Below are 22,590 nucleotides of genomic sequence, written 5' to 3'. Positions count from 1 at the left end.
GTTCCAGCTCCTTGCTAATAGTTTTCCTTCCATTTGTGCTCCCAATTAGCCTTTCTTTCTCCCTTTAATCCAGCCCATTGCACTCTCCAACATTCCTAGTCTTTATCAGACTAATTGCATTTTTTCATCTCCTTTTGATTTTTTCAAATCTAATTATACTGTTATCATGGGTGCCTAGATGGTGTAAAACCATTGGGTTATTGATAATTTTGGCTCATTAATGTTTTTTTTCCTTTCTGAAGCACCTTCTCATAGTTTCTTGCTAACATTCAGATGGAGAAATCAACCACCGACTGGTTGGCTGCGCAGTCACAGCTAGTGATTTGTGAAGCTTTAGTGACTGGAGGTCTGCAGGTAAATCTTGATTTGCTTCTTAATGGCCCCCAGAGAAGGGAACCTCTTCTCATGCAACTTTTCTCAGAACACTTCTTGGTCTGATCCAGACCGAAAGGTAGGACTTGAATTAAAGGTAGGACTTGAATTAATCAATTAAAGCAGTGAAGCATTCTTCCTTCACCAAGCAGTAGAAGCAAAGGATGAACAAGTTCAGCTGATGCATGTGATGGAAAGTTTAAAAAACTCCACCAGCTTCAGAAGTACAGACTTCCCCAGGGTGGTTTAACCATCAATCCCTCTTCCCTGGGAATTCTGGGAACTGCAGCTCTGTGAGGGCAACAGAGGTCTCCCATAACTCTCAGCACCTTTCACAAACTATCTTTTCCAGGATTCCTTGGGGGAAGCCATTACTGTTTAAAGTGGTATGATGGTTCTTCAAATGTACAGTATGGATGAGACCTATAACGAACAAACAGCAGCACTGCAGTCACCTCCACTTTTCTGTGTATTTGTCGCACATGGACTCATCTCAAGATCATAGACTCTGTTCTGCAATCGGTGACTAACCATTTGGGCATAAGTAAAGACTAAAACCTCTGCTATCTTTTCGGCACCTTTTGAAGACTTTCCTCTTTCAACAGGACTTTTAGGTTGAGACCTATCCCAGTCTGCGTCTGTGTTGGAATTGCTTAATATGTTTTTTAATAATGCTTTTAACCCTTTTTAAAGTTCTTTTTTTAAAAATGTTTTTAACGCTGTTTTGTTTTAATGTATTTTAAGATCTTTTTTATGATACTTTAAAGTGTTTTTAGTGCTTTGTTTGCTGCCCTGGGCTCCTGCTGGGAGGAAGGGCGGGATACAAATTAAATAATAAATAAATAAAAGGTGAGACCATGCCGTGGCCCTAGCCCAGGAATCCTTGGAAAATCCTCCAATGATGGCAACCTCAAGGAGGAAATGTGTTTACTCCCTGATCTGTCCCATTTGGAGTTGCTATCACCACAAGCTGCTTCTCCTCCCTTGAATCTCGAGGAGACCACTCTGCCATCAGACTCCAATGATTGGATAAGAAGACCCTGCTGGGTCAGGCCAGGGGTCCATCCAGTCCAGCATCCTGTTCTCACAGTGGCCCACCAGATGTCTGTGGGAAGCCTGCAAACAGGACCTGAGTGCAACAGCACTCTGGCCTCCTGCAGTTTCCAGCCACTGGTATTCAGAAGGAACACAGTCTCCTCAGAGGATCAGGATAACTCTAGTGAGATATCCCCAGAGCTTGAAACCTCAGAGACTAGAAGAAGCCAGTGGCTGCAGAGGAAGGCACTTGAGGCAGCATTCAGGGGTTGGAACACATTGGCCAAGCTATAAAGATCTGCCAGTTGTGCTATGACACTGCTGAGACAACTTGTATGTTCTGGGTCAGCTGCAAGGCCACTAACTATGGTCCACAAACCCCTACCTCGGTCCCCCTCCAAGATTCCGATCTTGTCCTGCCTTGCCTTGCCTTCCTGTCTGCCTAGAACTCTGAGACTATCAACCTCCCCCTTGCTTGAGCTATTGCCTATCTGCAGGGGTGGACACCCCCTGGATCAGGACAAACCGTGCCTCTTGGGTAATGTGCCCAGCAGCATAGGGCCCATCTCCCTGGGGCATGTTATCATTTTGCCACTGGCTATTGACCTGGAGAGTGGTCAGCAGTATTTATTTATGTGCCTGCAGACCGTACCCTGTGGCCGTGGGAGAGATGCACAGGAATAACTGCCTGAATCTGTGCCATGGCCAAGCCCCCCTCTCTCTCCCCATGGAGACCACCCTGCCCTTCTCTAAGCTTCCCCCAATGGTGCAGATTGGTCACCCACAATCTAGTCCAGATTTCAATATGTCCTAAATGGGAACATTTCAAAAAGAGCCCAGTAGGATTTAAGGAGGCTATCTTTTCTTTTCTTTTTACCAATGTGAACAAGTTATGTGTTCATTTGTTGTATTTGTATCCCACAATCTTCAACATGGACGCTCTGAAGGTAGCTATGAGACAATCTGAAACTTTACAATTAACAATAAAAAAACAATGAAATCACAATAATAAATAATAATAAATAATAAATTTAATTTATGTGTCGCCTATCTGACCAATGGCCACTCTAGGCGACTTACATGTGGAAAATTAAAACACAATACAATAAATACAAAATACAAACTAGAACAGTGCAACAGCAAAAGCAATAATAATGCAGGGCATGAGGCATTTAATCATAGCAGTTAGCCCTCCCCGTAGTAGTAACCACGTACAAAATATGGACAGCCCCGACTTCATATGTGCTATGAACTGGGCAAAAGTGGTTGTTGGGTTTGCCCCCTGCTCACATTCAGTCCACTGCATCTGTGCTCAGAACCTGCTTACAGGCCCCCCACGAGGGTATCTGGCTGGCCGGAATGAGAACAGGATGCTGGACTAGGTGTGCCCCCTTTGGGTTGATCCAGAAGGGCTCCTCTTAAGTTCTTCTCAGGGAGGAGTTCAGGGCCCGTGGCAGAGGTTGGCACAGGTGGGCTCCTCCAACAAGAGGCTCCTGGACCTGCTGCCTCGAGGAGGCAGACTCACAGAGGGAGAGGGGGCATGGATGAGCATCTTGCTCAAGGGCCCTCCAAAACCTGGAGCCAACACTGAAGGAGGAGATTTATTGATTTATATATTTATTTCATTATTACATTTACATCACGCCTTTCCTCCAAGGAGCTCAAGGTGGCATACATAATTCTCCTTTGCCCTCATTTCATCCTCACAACTACCCTGTGAGGTAGATTAGGCTGTGAGACTGTAACTGGCCCAAGGTCATCTCACAAGCATCATGGCTGAAGAGAGATTTGAACCCTGGTCTCCCAGGTCCTAGTCCAACACTCTAACCACTTAACCACACCAGCTTAAATGTCCTTGAATTATTTTAAGGGTGCCCTCAGGATCGTAAGTACAGATTGCACCCTATGTATCCAGCACTTCTCATTTTAGGTGCTAGGGAGGTTCAAGGACACCCCACCACTCCAAGCCCTAGATGTTCTTCAGCTCAGATATTTATTTTTACAAAATTACTCCACCTTTCTGCCTCAATATCCACCCCTCTCCCTCAAATCCACAATACTTGGGACTCAATTTAAGCAGATGAGCACTCTGGAGGATCTGCATGTTTTTGCCTCACTGTGAAGTGCTTAGATCTCTCTTATTGATTGATTGATTGAGCTGCTAATCCTCTGATTTGTATTGATTTCATTTATCATCTTTATCTTGTTAGAACAGTTAAGTGGAAGGCTGTCAGAGACATAGTTCTAACAATAAACAAAGGTGTATCCTTAATGATGGCAGGCAGTGTTGGAATGAGGATGCACTCCCCCGGTGTGGGATTTCTGGGTACATTATGAGACAAGCCCAACCCTCCATTGGAAGTCCAGGCCTGGCTCACAATGGGCCCAGCACCAGCTTTGGCTACCACTCCCCCTGCCACCGCGGTTCCTGCTCTTTCATATTCACACTCCAGCAGCCACCATAGATAAGCCAGGCCCTCTGTTACCTAGGAACATAGTAAGATGCCTTCTACTGAGACAGTCCATCTAGCGCAGTATCGTCTACACTACCTGGCAGTCGCTGTCCAGGGTTTCAGGCAAGGAACTCTGCCAGCCCTATCCGAAGATGTCGGGGGTTGAACTTGGGACCTCCTGCATGCAAGGCAGATGCTCTACCACTGAGCTATGGCCCTTCCCCAGTGTTGTGTCCGTTGTGTTGGCTGCATCCTGGTTGGGAAACATAAGTGTAGGCTGCATCCTGAGAGTACTGGGAAATATAAGTAAAGATTGCATCCTGAGTGTGCTGGGAAATGTAAGTAAGTACTGCATCCTGGGTGCCCTGGGAAATGTACATAAGAAGTACCTCCTGGGTGCCCTGGGAAATGTAAGTAAGGACAGCATCCTGGGTGCCCTGGGAAATGCAAGTAAAAACAGCACTCTGGGAAATGTAAGTAAGGGCTGCATCCTGGGTGCCCTGGGAAATGTAAGTAAAGACTGCATCCTGGGTACCCTGGCAAATAAAAGTAAGGACTGAGGAGAAATGGCATTCTCAGACGTAATGGGAGGCCTGGTGATAGCCCCTTCATTACAAACTCCTCCTATTGTCTGTAGAGAACTTGAACTATCGAGAAGAGGGGTGTAAAAGGCCATCCATGAAGAGAGTGGCAAAATAAGGAGGCCATTTTGGATTGGCCCTAGTTGGCACACAATATATCAGTCATCCTTACAACAAGTTAAAGCAGGAACACAACCCTCACCCTGCCTATGGAGGAGTCTATGGACCCAAAGATCATGCCTTGCCTAAGGCACATGCTGCCCAAGTTCAGATTTGAACAGGTCACCCCCTAGGTCACTGCTGAGGCACCTAACCACTATGCAACACAGAGTCTCATGTGGCAAAGCAAGCCCTGCACTGCAGGGATGTGGGAATCAATCAGGGTTGCTACCACTCTTACTAAGGGGGAAATTCCCTCCTGGCTCCAAATAAAGTCATTGTGAAGACTCAGAGTGTGAGCCAAAGCTGTCCATTGAATTATTCGTTGCTTATCCACCACAGCATGCACCGCCAAACTACCTTACAAGCCAGAGAACCCAGCTTTCCCTCTCACAGCCGGTGTGCCACAGGTGAGGCTGCTTCTTTCCTAGTGACAGGCTGAGCTGCCAAATTCCATCCCATCTCAGCTTCAGTCAAAGGCCCTTTTCTATCCCATTTTCTACTGGTTTTTAACGCACACATTTACTCCTCATTTAAATTGTACACATGCTGTAAACACTTTTTACAAAAAAAAAAGGCCCTGCATAACATGAATACACACCCCTCAATGACTTTAAATGTGTTCATCCAGCAAATATGCATTTCATATGCAACTTTAATAGAAAATCACATAGAAATAGAAAATAATAGAAAATCGAACAACTTATTTAGACGTTTTATGAATGTGTTCAACAAAAACAAGTACAGAACAAAACACACAAACACGCCCCCCCCCACATATCGGTTTAATGAGAGGCATAGGTACACCAGGTCATTTCCACGTAGTATGGCCTGCCTTGATTTCATACGCAAATCAGAAAGACATGCAATACCCTAATCAATTAGCAGCCCTAAAAACATAATTTGTTTATAAAAGAATATTAATCGCAAAGGGATGTTTTGAAGAAGAAAAAAACACTTTCTGTGGTTCATCCCTGTAATTTAATCAACTGTCAATTTTGATTTTTACCACCGGACACCAGGTAAAGAAGTATAATTTAGTTATTAATTTTGTAAAGAAAATTAAATAATGTTAAGATTACATATTACTGTACCAAGCCCAAGAAATATGAAACAAGCGGCTGGTTTAAATACGTATTTCTGTGTGCACCAAGAAGATTCAGAGAAGTACATAATCTGGCTGGGCACGGAGCTGCAGTCTGCAAGCAAGTTCAAGACCCTTGCAAAAAGTGGAGCAAATCCCTCCACATCCTTCTCTCCCCATTCCTCCCTGGGCCCGGCATCTCGTCCTCTTCCTCCATCTGCTGAAAGGAGTGAGATGTCAATTCTGCAGACCCGGAGTTAACAGATGAGCAATGGCATTTGGGAAAGGATGGATGCCAGCAAGCTCTCCCAATATACTGGATTAAACACCAATACAACTGAAGATGGAACCTCTAGGTCATGTCCCAACAATCTGAAGCATGGAGGAAAAGTTCAAATACTGGGGACACCGTGCAGGATGTACCTAAGTGTGTTTGTGGCCTTCTGCAAGTGCCTGAAGAATGCAATGTGTGCAGTTGGTCGGTTGTAACTCTGAAGAGCAGCATAATTCATAGGGTGCATATTAGATTTATGAGGGTCAGCACAAAAAGAAAGATTGCAAATCTTCTCCTGACACGTCATTGAGGAATGGGCTTGGTGCTTCAAGGCAAGTAAGTTTCAACAAGGACAATGTTGCATATTATTCAGCGGTTGTCAGGAGAGACAAAAGCCCTTTCCCCTCTTATCTGACAGTGTGCAGATTTCAGGTGGGGGTGGGGGATGGTGGGGAGTCTGCTAAATGGAAAGGAACCACCATGGCCTTGCGGTGTAATGGGGAAAAGGCAGGGCTTTCATTTCTAAAAAGAGGGGAATCTCACCTCAAGGCTAACCAGGAGCTTAGCCAGGAGCTTGAAACTCCGTATGCTCAGTGGCGAAGCGTTGGAACTCTGCACACACTCAGGTTAAGAACAGATCTCGCCGATATATTCTCTTCCACTAACTTTTCAACTTTATTTAATGTAAAATAATAACACGACGGACAGAAGATATGCCTCAACTGGCAGCGTATCAGAAAGCGACCGTTTGTAAAAAAAAAAATGCAAGAAAGATGGGACTCTATTCAGATTTATTTGGTTCAATGTCTGAATACTGGCTTGGTCTGGACCACCGCCCCCTCCCTCCCGTCTTCTCTCCCCATTAATGCACACACAGGACACATGGTTTTCTTTTATTGTGGTTTATTGTGTATCGTTTGACTGCATTTGGGGGTTTATTTTTGAAAAATTGAATAAAAAACCAATAATAACAACCAGTGCTTTGGGGGTAAAAAAAATGAAGTGCCAGTACCCATACCTTGATAAAAGTACTGCATGTGCCAGCACAAAATGGCTGGCATGGGCAGAAAAAAACAGAGGGGCTTGTACTCTGGACCAGTGGGTATTGTCACCAAAAAGCCACAACAACAATACTTCAGTGCTGCATCAAAAGAGTCTTAATTAATATAAAATTATAAGAACAACATCATTCATTGCAGATGCAAAATGAAGACTTTCTTCATAACACCCAGTCCAAAATGCCCAGAGGCAATGGATGGCCACCAGCTTGGATGGCCTTAAAAGAGGATTATACATGTTCATGGAGGATAAGGGTACCAATGGCTTATAGACACTCTGCCTGTGCTCTGCCTCCCCAAATTTGGTTTGGATTGAACCGTAAAGGAATTTCTCTTATCCCTCCATTTCTTCCTTCTACTCAGTTTTCAGCTGTTGCCTTTCTGCTCCATATCTTCCCATGGTCTGCCCTTTCACTGCCTCCTGAAGCCAGATTTTCGCTGAGCATCAGGAACAACAACTTCCCAACTGTTAATGCAGTACAGAAATGGAACCAATGGTCTAGGGAGGCGGTGGGCTCTCCAACACTGGAAGCATTCAAGAGGCAGCTGGTCAGTTACTTGTTGGGGATGCTTTTATTTGGATTCCTGCACTGAGCAGGGGGTTGGACTCGATGACCTTACAGGACTCTTCCAATTCTACGATTCTATTATTCTCCCCTGCCACATCCTGTACACGTTCTGGGAAGCAGTAAAGAAGACAGACATAGCTCAGTGGAAGAGCACCTACTTTGCATGCAAAAGACTCCAGGTTCAATCCCCAACAACTCTAGGTAGGGCTGGGAATGTAACCCTGCTGGTGACCCTGGAAGACAGGGACATAGGAAGCTGCCTTATACTGAGTCAGACCATTGGCCCATCTAGCTTAGTAATGTCTGCACTGTCTGGCAGTGGCTCTCCAAGGTTTCAGGCAGGAGTCTCTCCCAACTCTACCTGGAGATGCCTGGGGATTGAACCTGGGACCTTCTTCATGCAACACAAGTGCTCTGCCACTGAGCTACCAGAGGGTTGCTGCCAGACAATGTCAGCAGTACTGAAGTAGACGGGTCAATGATTTGATGTGGTATAAGGCAGTTTGCTTTGTTCTTAAATAGGCAAAGGAGGAAAGGTTGGAGCTGAGGGAGATCTTCATCCCAGGTATTGTTTCCTTGTGGCAAGTACCCTCCTTCATATGAGGAGAGTCCATCAAATAAGGAAGGGTTGGGGAACCCGATGGCCCTCCAGATGCGGCTGGGCTCCAACTCCCATCAACCCCAATCAGCAGGTCCAGTGGTTAGGGGTGATGGGAGCAGTAGTCCTGCCACATCTGGAGGGCCACAGATGCCCCCCACCCCCAACACAGTGGATTTCTCTTGTTCTGCCAGCGTCTGGTCTTGACATAGATGCAGAAACTCATTGGGACCACTTTTCTTGGTAGGTTGAAAGGACAAGGACAGGAAATTTGGCCTGAGAAGGCCAGTCTCTATACTAGCTCTGAGCTGTCAGCCCCTGGCCTTTCCTCCTTTGTGTATTTCTGGTCTACTCAGATTTGGTGTCTCTCAGTTTCTTGTATTGGAAAATCTTAAATTCAAGTCTCCACATTTCCATATCATTTATGTTTGCTATTTGTTTGTTTAAAAAAGCCCTCAGGAAAATTTATCAGCATTTTAGTGTGTCTCCTAATAATGCACGTTTTTGAAAAGCAATTCTCCCTAATTTAATGCATTTCTGTATATTATTTTCATTAATATATGCATTTTATGTATGCTTTACCCTATTATTATTATTGTTGTTGTTGTTGTTGTTGTTGTTGTTGTTATTATTATTATTATACATCTCAGGTGTCAAAGGCCAGGGTAAAGAGGTGCATCTTCAGCATTTGCCCAAAGTTGTACAATGAAGTTGCCAGGCGCACCTTGGTGGGGAGGGAGTTCCACAGCTTAGGGGCTGCCACAGAGAAGGCCATTGAACTTTTGAGGGTGGCAGAACTACCAAAAGGGTCCCCTCTGCCAATCTCAGCACCCAAGATGATCTGTAGGGAAAGAGGCGGTCTTGGGACTTAAATTATTTAGGACTTTAAACGCTAACATGAGCACCCTAAACTGGGCCCAGAAACAAACTGGCAATCAATGCAGTTGTTTAAAAACAGGGGATATATGAGTTCTAATGAGAGCCAGTGTGGTGTAGTGGTTAGAGGACTATGACCTGGGAGATCAGGGTTCAAATCTCCACACAGCCATGAAGCTCAACTGGGTGACCTTGGGCCAGTCACTGCCTCTCAGCCTCGGAGGAAGGCAATGGTAAACCACCTCTGAATACCGCTTGCCATGAAAACCCTATTCATAGGGTCGCCATATGGGATCGACTTGAAGGCGGTCCATTTCCATTTCATATGAGTTCTAAAGGGAACCCCAGCCAGTAATCTGACTGCTGCATTTTGGACCAGTTGAATTTTCTGAATCATCTTCAAGGGCAGCCCCAAGTAGAGCGCAATGCTATAATCCAGTCTGGAAGTTATTAGGGCATGGAGCACTGTGGCCAAGTCTGGTGAACCAGCTGGAGCTGGAAAAAGACACTCCTCACCACCGAGGCCACCTGAACCTCCAGTGACAATGTTGGATCAAGGTGTACCCCCAGGCTGTGGACCTGCTCCTTCAAGGAAAGAGCAACCACATCCGGAACAGGCCGTCTTCACACCTCCTGGACATGAGAACTCCAGACATGTAGCACCTCTCCCTTTTCAGGATTCAGCCTCAATTTGTTGGCCCACATTCAGTCCATCACTGCCTCCAAGCACTGCTTTATCACCTCGACTGCCTCTCCTGATTCAGATGGAATAGAGAGGTGTAGAGCTGGGTGTCATCTGCATATCGATGGCACCTCACTCCAGATCTCCTGATGACATCCCCCAATGGCTTCATATAGATGTTAAATAGCATGGGGGACAAGATGGAACCCTGTGGAACACCACAGGATAATTCCCATGGCTGCTGAACAGTAGCCTGCCATAACTACTTTTTGGAAGTGGCCCTGGAGGTATGAGCAGAACCACTGGAGCACAGTGGCCCCAATCCCCACCTCTTTGAAACATTTCAGAAGGATACAACGGTCAACATTATCAAAAGCCACTGAGAGATCAAGGAGAACAAGCAGGGCCGCATTCCCCCTGTCTCTCTCTCTCTCCCAACAGATGTCATCAGCCAGGGTGACCAAGGGTGCCATGGCCAGGCCTAAAACTAGACTGGAATGGATCCAAGCAATCCTATGCATTTCTGTACACATTATTTGGCTGGAGAACTGCACTGTAAAATTCAGAGGAAATTTTTGAAGGACAGTCTCTCTCTATGAATTGTTTCAGAGAGTGCAAATTAGGTAGGTTTGCCTTTAAATGCAAATTGAATCAAATTTATTCCCCCATCCCTATTTATTTATTTATTTATTTATTTATTTATTTATTTATTTATTTATTTATTTATTTATTTATTTATTTATTGCATTTGTATACTGCCCCATAGCTAAAGCTCTGGTTTACAGCAACTAAAAACATCAAAAACAAACATACAAATTTAAAACACATCTTTTAAAAACAATTTAAAACACAGTTTAAAAAATTTAAAACAATTTAAAAAACACATGCTAAAATGCCTGGGAGAAGAGGAAAGTCTTGACCTGGCGCCAAAAAGATAACAGTGTTGGTGCCAGGCGCACCTCATCAAGAAAGTAATTCCATAATTTGCGGGCCACCACTGAGAAGGCCCTCTCCCTTGTTGCCACCCTCTGAGCTTCCCTCAGAGTAGGCACCCAGAGTAGGGCCTTAGATGTTGAGCATAGTGTATGGGTGGGTTCATATCAGGAGAGGAGTTCTATCAAGTATTGTGGTTCCAAGCCGTGTAAGGCTTTATAGGTTAAAACCAGCACTTTGAATCGACCTCGGAAACATACAGGCAGCCAATGCAAGTGGGCCAGAATCGGTTTTATATGTTTGGACCGTCTGGTCCCTGTTACCAATCCAGCCGCTGCATTTTGCACAACCTGCAGTTTCTGAACCATCTTCAAAGGCAGCCCCACGTAGAGTGCATTGCAGTAATCTAGCTTGGAGGTTACCAGAGCATGGACAACTGAAGCCAGGTTATCCCTGTCCAGATAGGGACGTAGCTGGGCCACCAACCAAAGTTGGTAGAAGGCACTCCGTGCCACCGAGGCTACCTGAGCCTCCAGTGACAGAGATGGTTCTGGGAGAACCCTCAAGCTACGAACCTGCTCCTTCAGGGGGAGTGCAACCCCATCCAGGACAGGTTGGACATCCACCATCTGGTCAGAAGAACCACCCACTAGCAGCATCTCAGTCTTGTCTGGGTTGAGCCTCAGTTTATTAGCCCTCATCCAGTCCATTGTCGCAGCCAGGCACCGGTTCAGCACAATGATAGCCTCACCTGAAGAAGATGAAAAGGAGAAATAGAGCTGCGTGTCATCAGCATACTGATGGCAACGCACTCCAAAGCTCCAGATGACCGCACCCAACGGTTTCATTTAGATGTTGAACAGCATGGGGGACAGAACTGACCCCTGTGGAACCCCATACTGGAGAGTCCAGGGTGCTGAGCAATGTTCCCCAAGCACCACCTTCTGGAGGCGACCTGCCAAGTAGGAGCGGAACCACTGCAATGCAGTACCTCCCACTCCCAACTCAGCCAGTTGTCCCAGAAGGATACCATGGTTGATGGTATTGAAAGCCACTGAGAGGTCAAGAAGAATCAACAGAGTCACACTCCCCCTGTCTCTCTCCCGACAAACATCATCATACAGGGTGACCAAGGCTGTTTCTGTGCCAAATCCAGGCCTGAAACCTGACTGAAATGGATCCAGATAATCGGTCTCATCCAAGAGTGCCTGGAGCTGGCCCGCAACCACACGTTCAAGGACCTTGCCCAGGAATGGAACATTTGCCACCGGCCTATAATTAAGATTTTCTGGGTCCATGGAGGGTCTCTTATTTGGCATCCTTTTTCTTCTTCCCTGTCAACTCCCCCCTTCTCTGCGACACCTTTGGCCCTCTCTTCAAGTGAAATGGAGCTTATGGGTTGGGATGAATAAACTGCCACTCTGCTCCTTATTGGGATCCTAGGTTTGCTGTGCCAAGGATCCCACTCTTCCTGCATTCCACTTTAAGAAGGAGAATTTCTAAAGATAAGGATGAGATCAGCAGCTCTCAGTTCATATAATTCATTTGTATCTTTTTTCCCCACTTCCCTATTACACGTGCTCATTTATAAAACACTGCAAAAAAGGCAGCTCTTATGTAATTGCCCCATGGTTGCCCCAAGGCTCTTTTTGTTCAGTGATTACTAATGTGCAGATGCCCCCCAAAAAGATGATGATGATGTTGATTACATTTATATCCTGCCCTTCCTCCCAAAGGTGCCCAAGGTAGCAAACAGCAAGTGATGAAACAATTAAAACCTATTTAAAACGTCTTCAAAACAATTCCAATGCAGATGTCGACTGGGATAAAGGTCTCTATTGAAAAGGCTTGTTGAAAGAGGAGGGTCTTCAGTAGGCTCTGAAAAGACAACAGAGATGGATGGACATGAAATTCATGTAAAGGCAAGGCATGCAGGGGCTGTGTGACTTCTCTAACCTGCACTGCAGCCTTCTCCAACCGGGTGCCCTTCAGATGTTTCAGACAACAAATCCCATCAGTCCCAGACATCACAGCCACAGGTTTCCTGTGGCTGATGGGTGTTGTAGTCTCAAACACCTGATGGGGCACCAGGTTGGGGAAGATGCCAGTACAGCCTCTACCACATTGCTGGTGCTATTTTCAAGCTGGTAGGAAATGCAGTAGTTGTTCTCCCCAATTAAGTTTGTGTCATATGCATTGTGTGCGTGCATGCACATGTCCTATAGTGAAGGCAGCTTTTTCCCTAACCCCAGGGCTGATTGTACATGGCCACAAGCACACAAATAAAATGCTTGCCAGCTTCATTTGTGCAACAGAACCATCTTCTGCTTGCTAATGCAACATCCACTGGAACCACCCATTTCCAGACTGGCCAAGCAGCCGGAAATCACCACAGTGTTGGCACAGCTTCTGAAACTGCTACAATATAAGGAATGGCATCTGCCCAGCCCCATCATGCATGTAATGTCTGGCTAGCATTGACAATTCCTCTGTGATTTACTCCCTTTGTAATGTATGGGTGGCAGGACACCACTCCAACGGAAGCAGAACCGTTCATCGGCCTTGAATACCAAGTGGAAGAGATAACCCGCTTGGCTGAGCAGGCTGGCTTCCCATGGACGTTGATGCAAACACCTTGTGGAAATCCTCTCGCTAAACAATTAAATGAAACCGTAAAGGAAGGGTGTCAACTTCCAAGGCTTCTAGGAAAATCTGAGGCTCTAGGAAGTAGAATCCATACCTTTTAGCCATAAGCACAATGACCAAACATACCACGCCTGGTCTGATGCATAGCTCAAAAGGCAAAACACATCTGAAATACTCTCTTTGACCCTAAGAACATTGGAAGTGCCTTGCTAGAGTGCACCAGTCAATCTAGTGCAGCGTTCTGTTTTCAGCAGTAGCCAGTTAGACTTTTTGGGAAACTCTGCCACAAGCATGAATTATTATTATTATTATTATTATTATTATTATTATTATTATTATTATTATTATTATTATTATTATTATTACACTTGTATACCACCCCATAGCCGAAGCTTTCTGGGCAGTTTCCAACATAAAAATCAATATACATTTGGTTCAATTGTTAGTAAAAAAGAAAAACTATAATTCACATTTTAAATAAACATAACTGAACAATAACTCTCTAAACAATATACATAACATGAAAACAAAGTAAATCAAATACAAAACAAGACAAAAAAGAATGTAACCATTATAAAAGATATCTAAAAATGTTCTCTAATTTCCCATATCTTAACATAACCCGTCTGCCTTGCATGTAGAAGGTCCCAGATTTAGTCTTCGGCATCTGCTGGTAGAGGTAGAAGAGAACCCTGCCTGGAACCCTGGGGAGACGCTGCCCGTTAGTGTAGACAACACTGAGGTAGATGGACCAATGGCCTGACACAGTATAACAGAGCAATCCAAATGCCAGGGAGCCGGCGGAGGGGGGGGCAGTGGTGGAGCATCCTCCTCCCACGTGTGAACCACCCGACTGAACACCGGCTCCATTGGAAGCAGCGTGCACAAGCTGGCCAGGAAACACCGACAAACAGGCCTCCCAGGGAGAAAGCACTTCCGGTAGGCCATAATTTTATTTATTTATTTATTTATTTATTATTTGATTTATATCCCGCCCTTCCTCCCAGCAGCAGCCCAGGGCAGCAAACAAAAGCAGTAAAAACACTTTAAAATATCATAAAAAGAGACCTCAAAATACATTAATACAAAACTTTAAAAACGTTCTTTAAAAAAGCTTTAAAAACATCTTAAATAAAAAGGGTTAAAAACATATTGTTTAGAAAAAAATGTTTTTAAAAAATATTAAAAGCAATTCCAACACAGACGCAGACTGGAATAGGTCTCTACTTAAAAGGCTTGTTGAAAGAGGAAGGTCCTCTGTAGGCGCTGAAAAGATAACAGAGATGGCGCCTGCCTAATATTTAGGGGGAGGGAATTCCACAGGGTAGGTGCCGTCACACTAAAGGTCCACTTCCTATGTTGTGCGGAATGGACCTCGTGATAAGATGGTATCTACAGGAGGCCCTCACCTGTAGAGCGCGGTGATTGACTGGTTATATAAGGGATAAGACGGCCTTTCAGATATCCTGGTCCCAAGCTGCATAGCTGTACAATGGGGAATAATTAAAATGATTTTACTGTGCTGGCATTTTTGCCAGTGGAGTTTGTGGGGGGGATTGGGACCTGGGGGAGGGCTCTGAACAAGAGGAAGATCTAATGTAAGTCCACCCTGCAACTCCTCCCCCGCCACACCCCCGCCACGCTCCATTTTCCTCCATCCGCTGGGCTAGCCATTCCTGGTGGACCCCTGGCGGTGCCACTAGGCTCACAGTGGTGCCGTGGCTCAGTTGCGATGGAGGGCTGCTGCCAGCAGAGCCTTGCATCGTTGGGGATCAGCAGCATCCAACTCACCCCAGCCTGGGGGACAGCTGAGTTGGATTGCTCCCTAAGCCTGCATCTTATGTTCAGATGTTTCCTGTGAAGACCACATTGACAATGTTAATGTTTATCTTTGTAAACTGCTGAGAGGTTCTGTTTACAATCAAGAATTATATACATTTGGTTAAACAAATAAATAATCAGCTCACTCCCAAAGTTTGTTTCCAGTGTTTGGTATTCGTAGCTCTGGATATGGAGATTCTGGCAAATAGCCATTGGTAGACCCATCCTCTGGCTGATGCCAATTCTTGTACATCTCTGAATGCCAGTTGCTGGGAATCACGAGTGGGGAGAGTGCTGTTGCATTCATGTCCTGCTTGTGGACTTCCCATTGGGGCATCTGGTTGGCTGCTGTGAGAACAGGATGCTGGACTAGATGGGCCCCTTGGGCCTTCTTATGGCCATGAACTGATTATTCACCGGATGAAACAGTATCCCAGGTAGGCATGAGTGAGAAACTACCTAAGTTTCCTTTTGTAAAACACTACTCGAACTGAAATGCCCTTGTCCTTTGAAATGTACACTTCTCTGAATTTTCTGATGCAGTTTTTCAGAGAAATAATGCATATAAAATGCATATATTAAGGGGAAATGTAGATAAATATTCATTGTATTAGGGAAAAATGCTTGCAAACAATGTGTATACTAGGCCAAAATGCATGCAAAAAGGTTCATATTAGGACAGATGCATGCTAAAATACTGATGAATTTTTGTGATTTTTTTTTTTTAAAAAACCTTGCAATCTCGTATGGAAATGTGGCAAACTGAATTTACAACTGGGAAACTGAGAAACAAAAAGAAAATTAACAGATTAGTCCATCCCTAATCCCAGGTCTGAGACATTTAAATCACAATTTAAGTTTTAAAAAAACATAACCTTGAATTATGCCAAAGCATGTCAAAAGAGATGCAACAAAACTGTCTTGATTCATCTTCAGTGCCTTTGCCATTTCCAGAGAACAACTCCAAAGAACTGTGACTTCATACCTGTTTTGCTTGGATTTAGATTTCTGGGGGCATTTGATGGCAGCACTTTCTTATGAAAAGGTACAGCATCCATAAATGTCCAGACTGTGTCCTCCTTTTTAGTATCTTCTTCGGTCAGGCTTTCTCCACTGATACCACCTCAGAATGGATGATGGGGAGCAAAATGCAGTCTCCTTCTTCGTGCTAAGGTAACAGGAGCTCATTAGTGTTGTTCATATAAATTGGTGTGAAATGTGATCATCCCGAGAAGCATATTTATTTACACTTGCAAATCGGAAATAATACCGTTAGGGTCTGGGAAGCAACAATTAGGGAATACATCTGCCGGGATTTGCAAAGGCATCATTCGCCTTCAGCTACACACAAAAGAATTTTTTATTGCTGTGGGTATATGCTTAATTGAATTCTAAGCAGAAGTGGTGCTGTTTGTGACAGGTGCAAGAATAATGGAAATATTTTGTAAGGGCAGGTGCCATTCTCTTAAAGAAGACCTGGGCTGACTTCCCAGGAGGATCCCTCCACCTGTGCAGCCTCTGAGACGGCTCTCGTCTTGGATGAAACTTTTTCAGCTATAAATCCAGTCAGAAAAGTTTTTTTTTTTGACTGGGGATAATTTCTTCCGGATAAGGAAGAAACGTGAGATCTCCCACACAGCTTTGTTGTGATTGTTGGAGACTGGAATTCATCAGAATTGTCTGTGAAAGAAGGTCTTCCAGCAGCTCGAACGGAGCGAGGATTTTTAGCTAGCTCAGCTGAACAAGTGATCCGATTTTTTTTCTCTTTAAAAAAATACGGACTAACAGTCAAGCATTCTCCTGTCTACGATTATCACTTTCTTATCTATACAGCTAAAGAGATTTGTCAAAGGAACAGCAATTAAGATAACCTGGGTGAGTCAAAACTCCTTCTCTTTTACTCACGGAATTAAGGGGGAAGAAAATAAAAATAGCCTATCTTTTTGTTATTGCAAAAAGCTGACATAGAAAGTAGCATTATAAAGATTACAACGAATGAGGAGTTTCTGATTGGAAGAGATTTTTTATTTATAAGACTTTTGTGTAACATAAGTCTGGGACTATTTTTTCTGATCTACTTTTTTTTTTTATGAATCTGCTCACTCTTTCTGCTACTAGTTATTTGGACGCTGTGAACTAAAGCTGTTTTTGCACTTCTGGGCATTTAAGAGATAAGAGCTGTTTAGAGTGTGACGCCAGTTGGTTTGAAAGATTAACTCTTTTGTAACTGGATAAAGAAATAAACTGCTCTTTGCTTGGGACATTGAAAATTGAAGGGGTTTTGTTCCTTTGGCTTTAAGAATGACAATTAAGAAGACTATGGATGTACAAGAAGGGACTTTATCTTTAGACATGTTTCAGAAAATAATGAATGGGATTAAGTCAATAAAACAAGAACTGAGAAATAATAGTCAAGCGTTGAGAATTGAATTTGAAGAAATGAGACAGGAGCTGAAAGAAATTCAGGATTCTATGAGAAAGGAGAATAAAGATGGATCTGGAAAACCAAAAAAGGATGAAAGAGAAATTAAAGGCAAGGTTCAAGCTATGGAGATTGGATTAAATATGGACATGGAAGGGGATTTGGATTTCCTGGCTGTGATGGATCCTGGAGACAAATATTATGGTTTGAAACTCAGCGCTGTCCCTGAAGGAATTAAAGAGGTTGGAGATAAAGATATTATCGGTTCAAAAAAATTCCTGGACTGGAAGGATTTGATGGAACTTGAAATGGAGAAAGTTAACAGAATTAATCCCTGTTTTGTGTCAATGGAAAAATCCTCAAGAGATGTGCTAGTGTATCATGTAAAAAAGAGGAACAGAGATGTGGCTTTGCAACAATACTTCAGTGATACGTTCGGAATGGATGGCAAGAAAATATCTGTGATAAAGGAAATTCCTATCAGACTTTTATTATATGACTATGACAGCAAGATTATGGGGTGCGTAAAGATGGAAGATGGAATCAATACGGATAATGGAAGAAGAGCGATTTGAAATTACTGGACTTAGTAGACTTGATGAGTTGGATTAATTGACATGTTTATCTAGAAAAAAAATTGATGGACATATATCTCAAGGATTGGAAACTTCTCTTTGACTTTTTGTGGAAGAATAAAATGATATGATGTTAATGAGATTTGAAACCAATTAAGATAACCGCTGGAGGAGGGTGATTTTATAATCTATTTAGAGTCAGGCTTGTTATATATTATAGATTTATAGCTGAACTAAGACAAATCGGAAGTCAATATTTTTTATGTTTTTTTTCTTCTTTTTTTCTTTTTTTATTGTATTAGTTGAATTGTGTTTTGTCTTTTTGTATTGTTTTGGTTTTGGAAACTTGAATAAAAATTAATTGAAAAAAAAAAAAGACCTGGGCTAACAAGGAGGGTGGTCTCCCTCCTCAAAGTGCAAACATGATGAAAGTGGTTGCACACATGCTCTGTGTGCAAAAGGGTCCAGCATCTCCAGGCGCTCACATTGCAGGACTGAGAAAGATCTCTCGTTTGCTTGAGAGCCATTGGAGAGCCACTGTCTACAGTCAGCTAGATGGATCGGCCAAAGGTCTGACTCAGATGCTAAGGCACCACTTTGCCTTTTACATGAACCACTTTGCTTTTGTTTAATTGGTCTGTGGTGATTACATATGTCACTGTGTCAAGCCTTTCTCTGATGGTATATGGTCCTTCCCAGTTAGCCTGTAATTTGTCATGTTTCCTGGGTATGAACGCCATAACCATATCTCCCACATCATACACACGTTCTCTGGCTGTTCTGTCATACCAGTAACTTTGCTTCTCCTGTGCATGACTCAAATTCTCTTTCACTACTTCCATCATTGATGTTAATTTATTGCGGAATTCCAATACAAAATCTACTACAGAAGTTTTGTACTCTCCCAGAGTTCCTTCCCATGAATTTTTTAATAGTTCCAAAGGTCCCCTCACTTTTCTAGTGAACATGAGTTCAAAGGGTGAGAAGCCTGTTGACTCTTGAGGGACTTCTCTGTATGCAAATAAGAAGCATCCCAAACGTTCATCCCAGTCTTGTGGGTGATCTTGTACATAGCTTCTTATCATGCCCTTCAAAACGCCATTGAATCTCTCAGTTAGCCCATTAGTGGCGGGATGGTAAGTAGTGGTCTTTAGATGTTTTAGACCACAACATTTCCACATACATTGCATCACTTCTCCCATGAATACACTGCCTTGATCTGTCAGCACTTCATGAGGGAAACCCAGCCTCATAAAGATTTTTAATAAAGCCTCTGCCACTACAGGGGCTTCTACAGATCTCAGTGCTTCTGCGTCTGGGTACCTGGTGGCAAAATCCACCACCACCACTAGATATTTCTTGCCATGCCTTGTGGGTTTGGAAAAAGGGCCCACCAAATCTATTCCCACTCTATAAAAGGGTTGTCCAATTATAGGAAGGGGCTTTAAGGGTGCCTTGGTCTTTACTCCACTCTTTCCCACCTTTTGGCATATTCCACAAGATAGACGATGTTGTTTTACATCCTTGGAGATATTTGGCCAATAATAATATGCAGCCAATCTCCTCTTGGTCTTTTTTATTCCCAGATGTCCTGCACATGGGACATCGTGGGCTACCTCTAGCAATCTGGTTCTGTATTTGCTAGGTACTATCAATTGCTTCACTGGTTCACATTCATCCTTTCTCTCAGCAGGCATCCACAGTCTATATAAAATCCCATTCTCACACACAACTTGATTCCTCAGTTTGTCAGTGAAAGGAATCTGTTGGGTCAGCGCTTGTTCCTTTATCTGCTTCAGACTTATATCTTTATGCAGCTCTTCCCTGAATTGATCTGCTTCTTCCCCAGAGACCACTTGATACAGTTTGTCTTCTTCAGCAGGCCTGCTAGTGGTTGCTATGGTGACCTGAGGCTGGTTAACAGATTCCACCCTGTTTGTTTCAGCCCCCCTTAATATGGCTTCTTTTTCTCTGCCAATTTGCTGTCTGGTCACTACATATATTTTCCCCTGTGCCCCCATAACATCTCTTCCCAGTATTACTGGTTCTTGTTGCTGGGCATTAATACCAACTTTATATTGGCCCTTTCGGCCTCTCCACGCCATTTTCACTAGGGCCACAGGCAAACTCTCTGGTTGACCCCTCACTCCTTGGATAGTCACTGTTTCCTGAGGTAATATTTCTTCAGATTTTATTAAATCTGGCCTCAGTAACGTCTGAGCGGCACCAGTGTCAAGCAATGCCCAATAAGTTGCCCCTTGTACACTCACTTCCTCTCTCAGACTTGAATCAAGGTCTGTTACTTCTGTCCAGTTTATCTGGCAAAACTGAACCTTTTTCGCTGCTTCTAAAGCCTTGGGCTCTGTTTTCACTGCCCTTGTCTGAGCAGGATTACTAATGGGGTTGGCAACTTCACATTGAAAACGTAGGTGCCCCGGTCTACCACATTTGTAGCATAATTTCTCCTCACTTTTAGGGTACACAGATCCACTCTGGGGTGTCATGTGCCCTTCAGATTTTACTGGAGGACTCACTCACTGTGGTACCACATCCCTTCTGCCAGCACTATATGGTCTGGGTTTAAACTCTCTTGATGTTTTCCCCACCCAGCCAGTTCTATTGGAGGTGAAGTGATCCGCCATCTCTACGGCCTCCTGCACAGATGTAGGGGAACGGTCTTTGACCAGGAGCCTTATTTCTGGTGGTAACTGATGGTATAATTGATCCAGTATCATGAGGCTTTTCACCTCTTCCACTGACTGAGCTTTGGCACTACTCATCCACTTTCCAAATATATCCATCAACTTTGCTCCCAGTTCCACAAAAGACCTCCCTGTCTGTATCTGGCAATTTCTGAAAAGCTTTCTAAAATAATCAGGCCCCAGTCTGAATCTTTTAAACACTGCTTCTTTGAATTCAGCATAGGTGACGGGCTTGTCTGAGGGGAAATATTGGTATACCTCAGCCAATTCCCCTTTAATCAGGTTTGATAAATACTGCATGTATTTATCTTCAGGTAGCCCCCACAACTGAGCTGCTTTTTCAAAGGTGCTGAGGTAAATTTGAGGATCTTGACCAGGCTCATAGACAGCAAAGTCCTTTGGAGTAATTTTTATTTTTGCTCCATCTCTCTCTTTCCTTGTCTCCTCAGAGTGAAATTTCTCTCTATCAAATTTTAACTTTTCTACTTGTAATTCAGCATCCAATGCTCATTGCTTCTCCCTCTCCTCAAACCCCAATCTCATTCTCTCAATTTCCAACTCCCTCTGTTTTTCCTTCTCTGCACCTTCCATCCTCAATCTCTCAGCTTCCAACTCCCGCTGTTTATCTTTTTCCTCAGCCTCCATCCTCAATCTCTCAGCTTCCAACTCTCTCTGCTTGTCTTTTTCCTCAGCCTCCATCCTCAATCTCTCAGCTTCCAACTCTCTCTGTTTTTCCTTCTCTGCACCTTCCATCCTCAACTTCTCTCTCAAGTACTCTATATAAGCGGGATTGCTTAAATATCCTTCTGGGGTCTCTTCTCTGACAGGTTGTTTTTGCTGGGCAGTTGCAAATCCTATAAGTGCTACCCTCAATTCATCTACCCCTTTACCCTCATGAGGTAAATTGAATGTTATGCACTTCTCCACCAGCTCCTCTCTTTTCATTTTTATGTATTCAGCCATGGTGTTTGAGTTCACTCACTCTTTGCCACACACTCTTTGCCAGTCACTCTCACAAGAAATCTTGTTTTGTTATTTCTGTTTGCCACACAACTATTAGGGATTGTCTAGTATTCGTATCTCACTGCTAGAGCCAACACCTGTGACGTAGTCTCCTTTGTCACCACGTGTCTTTGGGACTCTCTTTGGTTCGTATCTGGATTCTCTGTTGTTCGTATCCCACCGCTAACACCACATGTGATGCGTCCTTCCCTGGCTCTCCCTGTCAGGTTCCTACCTGCTCGTGGTTACTGCCTGTCTCTAGGCACCACCAGGGACTCCACCAGTCCGGACCGCACTCTCTTATGGTTTACCTATCCGCTCTAGCACAGATCTCAACAGATCCCCCTGCTAGGCAACCACCAGTAATGTCCCAATACTAGTATTCCCAGAGACTCTGAATACTGGTATTGTTATTCTCTTCACCGCTGCCACCATTTGTTACAGTTCCCCTTCAGCCTTGGTCATTACCTTACCCTCCCTTCTGGTCTGTGAAACTCCAGCCAAGGATCAGGCCTTTGGTAAACCAAATTAAGTATTTATTAAAGATAACAAAGCTAACAAGATTAACAAGATTTCTTCTTAAGGCACATAAGCATATGGTTTTACTCAATACTAATCCGAACTCCACCTCCCTCCTGGTAAACAACTCTCTAAACCCCACCAAGCAATCCACTCTTTCTCTTCGTCCCAGATTCCACAATTCACCACCTCACCTTCACCCAGATTTACCTGTCATCCTTTCATTTAT

The sequence above is a fragment of the Rhineura floridana genome, chromosome 2 (assembly GCF_030035675.1).
Source record: "Rhineura floridana isolate rRhiFlo1 chromosome 2, rRhiFlo1.hap2, whole genome shotgun sequence".
Classification (NCBI taxonomy): Eukaryota; Metazoa; Chordata; class Lepidosauria; order Squamata; family Rhineuridae; genus Rhineura; species Rhineura floridana.
This window is presented reverse-complemented; position numbering follows the sequence as displayed.